The sequence below is a fragment of the Xenopus laevis genome, chromosome 2L (genome assembly GCF_017654675.1).
Source record: "Xenopus laevis strain J_2021 chromosome 2L, Xenopus_laevis_v10.1, whole genome shotgun sequence".
NCBI classification, from domain to species: Eukaryota; Metazoa; Chordata; class Amphibia; order Anura; family Pipidae; genus Xenopus; species Xenopus laevis.
In genome coordinates this window covers 6730478-6736229 of record NC_054373.1, presented here as the reverse complement: position 1 = coordinate 6736229, position 5752 = coordinate 6730478, and positions in this window count along the sequence as shown.

Genomic DNA, 5752 nt, shown 5'->3' with positions numbered 1-5752 from the left:
TGCAAGGCTGTGATTGGCTGCCCCCCCTAATGTTCTTTTGGCAGCGAGCATTAGGATATGCCCACCCTTCATTTGAAACAGGGGACGGGGACCAGAGAACATCTATGGGGAGCTCCAGTAAAGGGGGCATTTTTAAAGGCAACATTAATTTACACCCAAAAGCAAAACCAGCACCATATAGTATTCATTATTGCCAGCCCCCCCTACAAGTTAAACAAACAAAAAAAAAACATTGATGGCCAGGGTCCCCCTACAAGTTAAAAAAAAACTATTGGTGGTCAGGGGTACCCCATAAAAGTAAAAAAAAACATCCTTGGTGGCCAAACCCCCCCCCACAAGTAAAAAAATACATTGATGGCCAGAGTGCCCCCTACAAGTTAAAAACACCATTGGTGGTCAGAGGCTCCAAATAAGATTTTTTTAAAAAATGGTGGCTGGAGGTTTAATAAAAAAAACTTCCCTTCTCCTTTAGCTTCCAAAAATCCTCATCATTATTCTATTTCCACAAATAATTTAAAAGTTAAAAGAAAAACATTGGTGGTCAGGGGCCCCATAGAAGATTAAAAAACCATTGGTGGTCAGAAGCTCCAAATAAGATTTTTAAAAAAATGGTGGCTGGAGGTTTAATAAAAAAAACCTTTCCTTCTCCTTTAGCTTCCAAAAATCCTTATCATTATTCTATTTCCACAAATAATTTCTTAAGGATACATTGTTCCACCAGTTTCTAATTACTAGTTCCTAATTATTAGGAAAAAGAATGGTCCTACACACCCGTAATCCGTCCATGCACACAGATTAGTGAGTTAAATAAGAGCTATCATGGGTTTAGATTAAAAAAAAAACCTTTAAAAAGAACAAAACTTCCTGGAACTACCCCCAAGTGGGAGAGGGGATTTTATGCAAGAGGGACGGATGGTATGGCACCAGTCAATCTTCTTACAATGGACAAAGAGAATTATAGTAGTAAACTATAGAGGAGGCAAGAAACTAATATGCCAACTATAAACTGCATGAAGACAAATATGCAGGAAATCAGCAAAGAATTAACTACAATTTTTATACAATACTGTCTAAGGCAAACAATAATGCAGTTCCACCCCATATATGATTGTATTATTTAGCTGTAATAAAAATATACGCAAATGTTCTGTGGACAAGTCTGTTGTGCTCTCATGTTTCCATGTGCATTTAATGGAAAATAAATGGAAGGTAAATTCTTGTTTTAGATCCACGCCAGTGCCAGCTGCAGCAAGCTTTGTGCAGATAAGTATGTATTAATATGTTTGAGTACTTACAGTGAGGATTTGTGCCTGATGGAAGATAACAGGCTTAGTATAAGTGGGCACAGCTCTGCAGATGTAGCCGGGAAGCAGAGAAAGAGAATGGGCTTGTTTAAAAGAAATAGGTGGTAGGTTCATGAACCTTGGTCAATAAAATTATCATAATGACTCAAGGAATATCTATGTTTAAATTGATTTGGGTCAAAAAGTCTCATGATATGCAAAATGTGCATATAATTTTCCATTGCTTGTATTTGGGAAAAAGTGACCTTAAAGGGGTAGCTGACCGTATAAAAAATCTTTTAGTATGATGCACAGCAGGACAGCAGGGTTGCCAGGCCACTTATTTTCCCATCATTGCTGGTGATCAACAACCAGGGGGGAAGTTGAAGCCTATCTGATCCTGCTGTACAAGCTCCCGGTTGAGAATCATTAAAGGAAAACTATACCCCCAAAATGAACACTTAAGCATTTATATAATATTAAGTGACATATTAAAGAATCTTATCAAACTGGTATATATATTTAAGTAAGTATTGCCCATTTACATCTCTTGCCTTGAACCACCATTTCGTGATGGTCTGTGTGCTGCCTCAGAGATCACCTGACCAGAAATACTGCATCTCTAACTGTAACCGGAAGAAGTGTTGAAGCAAAAGAAGCAACTCTGTCTTTTAATTGGCTCATGTGACCTAACAAGTAAAGTTTGTTTGTGTGCATCGTGAATTGTACAATCCCAGGAGATGGCCCTTATTTTTTTAAATGGCAATTTTTTATTTATGATTACCCATTGACACATACTACTAGAAAAGTATATTATTATTAAAATGGTTTATTTACATGAAGCAGGGTTTTACATATGTTATTATTAAAATGGTTTATTTACATGAAGCAGGGTTTTACATATGAGCTGTTTTATGCAATATCATTGTAGTCAGGATCAAGGAGGAAGCCCTCTTGACGGAGCAAGGTCGCGGTATCCAAAGGGTTAAGCAAGCGGATGGTCAGAGTCCAGGCATGAGTTCAGTGGCAGGCAGATCAGGATCAGGAAGCAAGAGTCCAGGCAAAGTTCAATAACACAGGCAGGTAACAGGAAACATGGCCAGGGAGCAGGAATCAAGGCTGGAAGCAGGAATCAGGGTTGGGAGCAGGAATCAAAGCTGGAGCAGGAATCAAGACTGGAGCAGGGATCAAGGCTGGATCAGGGATCAAGGCTGGAAAACAGGCAGTACAGGAACCCAGGATCAGTAGTGATTTGAATCCTATTCTTGGGCGCCATTCTGGCGTCCTGGGCGCCCTTTTATATTTGAATTTGGCCCCAAAACCAGCGTGGCACGCAGGTGACGTTGTGCCAGCGTGTTTACGCTGGCGTCATTACGCTGGTGTGTTTGCGCTGGCGGCACTACCCACGTGAAGGCCATGGGCGCCGACATTTTGGGAGCGATGCCGGAAGGATCGGATGCGCTGCCCGGAGCTCCTGGAACTGCTCCGGGCGGCGTTCGTGACAATCATTTTATACATTGTTTGAGGGGTATAGTTTTCCTTTAAGAGCTAGGGACAGGGAATCAATGGTCAGGGATGGTGGAGCAGGGCTGTATTCTGGAGTGTGAGTGGTGTGGTATGAGAGAGGATCATCTGCAGTCTAATAAGTCAAAAATTATAAAAAAACTGATTAAAACCACCTTTAACAAGCAACTCCTGATAGATCCTATAGTGATCAAGATGATTGACAAATTAGAGGTAAATTCCCTATGCAGAAGGCTTCTCCATTCATAACATAGACCTGCCGGTCTATGTTGGGTTAAGGCCGGCTACCACAAATAATCTTCGGGTCGTTTTCTTCCGCTCTCCCTGCTCGCGACCTCACACTTCCGACTTGTCAATTTATAGACTCACACCTGCCCCACTCTTTTCGTGATGTCATTGTGGGGTGGGGCGGGCCAGGTGCGGGTCTTTAAAAAGAGGGGACGGAGTAGGCCAGGCAATGTTTGGGTTGGGTCAAGAAAAACTCAACCTGCACATCACTACTGTGTGACTAGACCCATACCAGTTTCTCTTTACTGCAATGCTGAACTTACTGGCAGGGTGAGTCTATAGGTGCACAGTAACATCATGATATACACTTGTACGTGTTGTTATGTCCCCCAACCACTACATATTGTCCAGCTCCACAAAATGTTTACAAATAGCTTTACACATATTTGATGATCATGATAATAACAAGGTTATTTTATTATATAAAACAGGAAAACGAGCAGTAGTGAAACTATGTTTGGCCTTTTTGATTCATGAGTGTTGAGCACTCTGTTTTTCTTTGGTGCTCCTTGGTGTGTTTATTTATTACACGGCTGTGTATTCAATATGCCGGATAGCAGGGTCTTGTGCAGACAGTAAACTGAGCTGTATTTAAATGAATTGGGCTGAAATCTCTTCCAGGAACAAGCTGCCAGCTTGCTGAATGAGGAATAAATTAATATTACTGGCCTAAATACCAAGCCATCAGATGCTCGCACACTTCCATTGTATATAAAGGGCAGGGGTAGGCAGTGCAGGCACGTGCCTAGAGTGCAAAGCTGGGGGGGCACCAGGCATGCACCTTCTCTGCCTCCTATCCCCTAATCTGGTACCCTCTTGCCTCTCTAGGCGGAGTGTGTCCTTTCTGTGCATGCGCCCGTGTCCTCTTCACTAGTGCACGTCCTTTTGCATAGATAGGTTGCTGGCCATACAGTTTTGAAACCCCGAATTGAAGATTCATAAGACTGAATGCAGTTACTGATACTAATGTACGCAAGAAAACAGAAAAACACGCTGTTCTGTCACTTACAGATATCCGTCTGCGATGTGCCAATTATGGTCTAAAGTTGGGCGCTATTAAGGACCTCAAAGAAGTGTAGCTTAGAGAGGCACAGTATGTGATTCTGTCTTTTTGAATTTTAATAATTGCCTTAAACATCAAAGCGTTGAAGTTCTTTGTAGTTATAACGTGTGATACCTTTTATCTAATCACCATGCGATAATGACTAGGTTTATTTATGCACGTTAGTCAAACACTTCTGCTGGAATTCAAAAGATTTTGTGCGTCCTGGGGTGCACACGTGTAATGCTAATATCACCTCTTCATATTTCACTTCCTCTACCACCGTTTCTGCTACATTAATTAGGGTGCCGGATTCATCCTGAATACTGTGGGGGTTATTTATCAAAGGTTGAGTTGATCTTACTGGAACATTTTGAGTTTTCAAGCTTCAAGGGTATTTTTCAATCGAAAAAAGTTTTTTTTTAAAACTCGAATTTTTCGAGATTCACTGTATTATACCCCGAACCTGGAAATATCTTGAATCCAAAAACACTCCAACTAAAACCTGTCGAGGTCATGTAGAATTAGGGTTGCCACCTGGCCGCTATTTTACCGGCCCGGCCGGTAAAAATGATGGCTGATCCAAATGTTATTAATAGGGAGAATAGATAAATATATAGGAAGGCCGGTATTTTTTTCCAGAAAAGGTGGCAACCCTATGTAGAAGTAAATGGCAGAGGTCCCTTGAACCATTTCAAGATGTTTGTAGCCTTCATGATGTTCATATTTTTTTTGGTGGGTTTCACTCGAAAACTCGATTAATTCACCCCGTACAGCAAAAAGTTGCAAATTTCCTTTAAAAGTAAAGCCAAAATTATAAAACAGATGACCGCCTAACGCATTTCGTGCCTACTGGGGCACTTACTCATAGGCAATTTTGGTCTTTGCCGAAACTCTGCTTGTGCTCCTCTTCAGAAAAGGCGACAGGGCGACAATCTATTGTGCGCCGGTTGATTTCTGCTCCCTGGTTATCTCCTTCCTATAAGTACGGCAGGCAGGAGAAATCAAGCGCCGCACGATGGATCGTCACCCTGTCTTGAAGAGGAGTGCAAGTGGAGTTTCGGTAAGTTTTCAAAGTTAAATTTGTCTTTGTGTTTTTTTTTGTTGTATATTAACGATTTTTTTTTTTTTAAATTGAAGTTACGGTACTGGTCCTTTAAATCAAAAAACATTCAAGCTGTGAGTTCATATGAGGTATAAAAAAAAAAACTCACGAAGCTTTAAAATTCGACCTTTGATAAATAACCCCGTGTATTGTAAAATGTTATTTAGGGGATAATGGTGATTTTTTTTCAAAATATTATTATGATAGATGTATGTATTACACCATTTGTGAGGGGAGTTGATGAGCCATAGCATATCCTGATCAAAACTCAGCTACACAAGATGGTCAGTATAACATAGGATTTGGTGTGGCACAGCATTTCTCAACGGCTAATATAAAGTAAAAATTAGTTTGCCTCCAGTTTTTCCATACACTGTACTACATTCATAAACCTCCTAGTATTGCTTCCAAAACTCCACTACAACTTGTTTCTGTTATCCTGAAACCTGCATTTTAATGAAATAATTAAAATTTTAAAATGTATCTTCATTTTTTCTCTGTAAATATAAA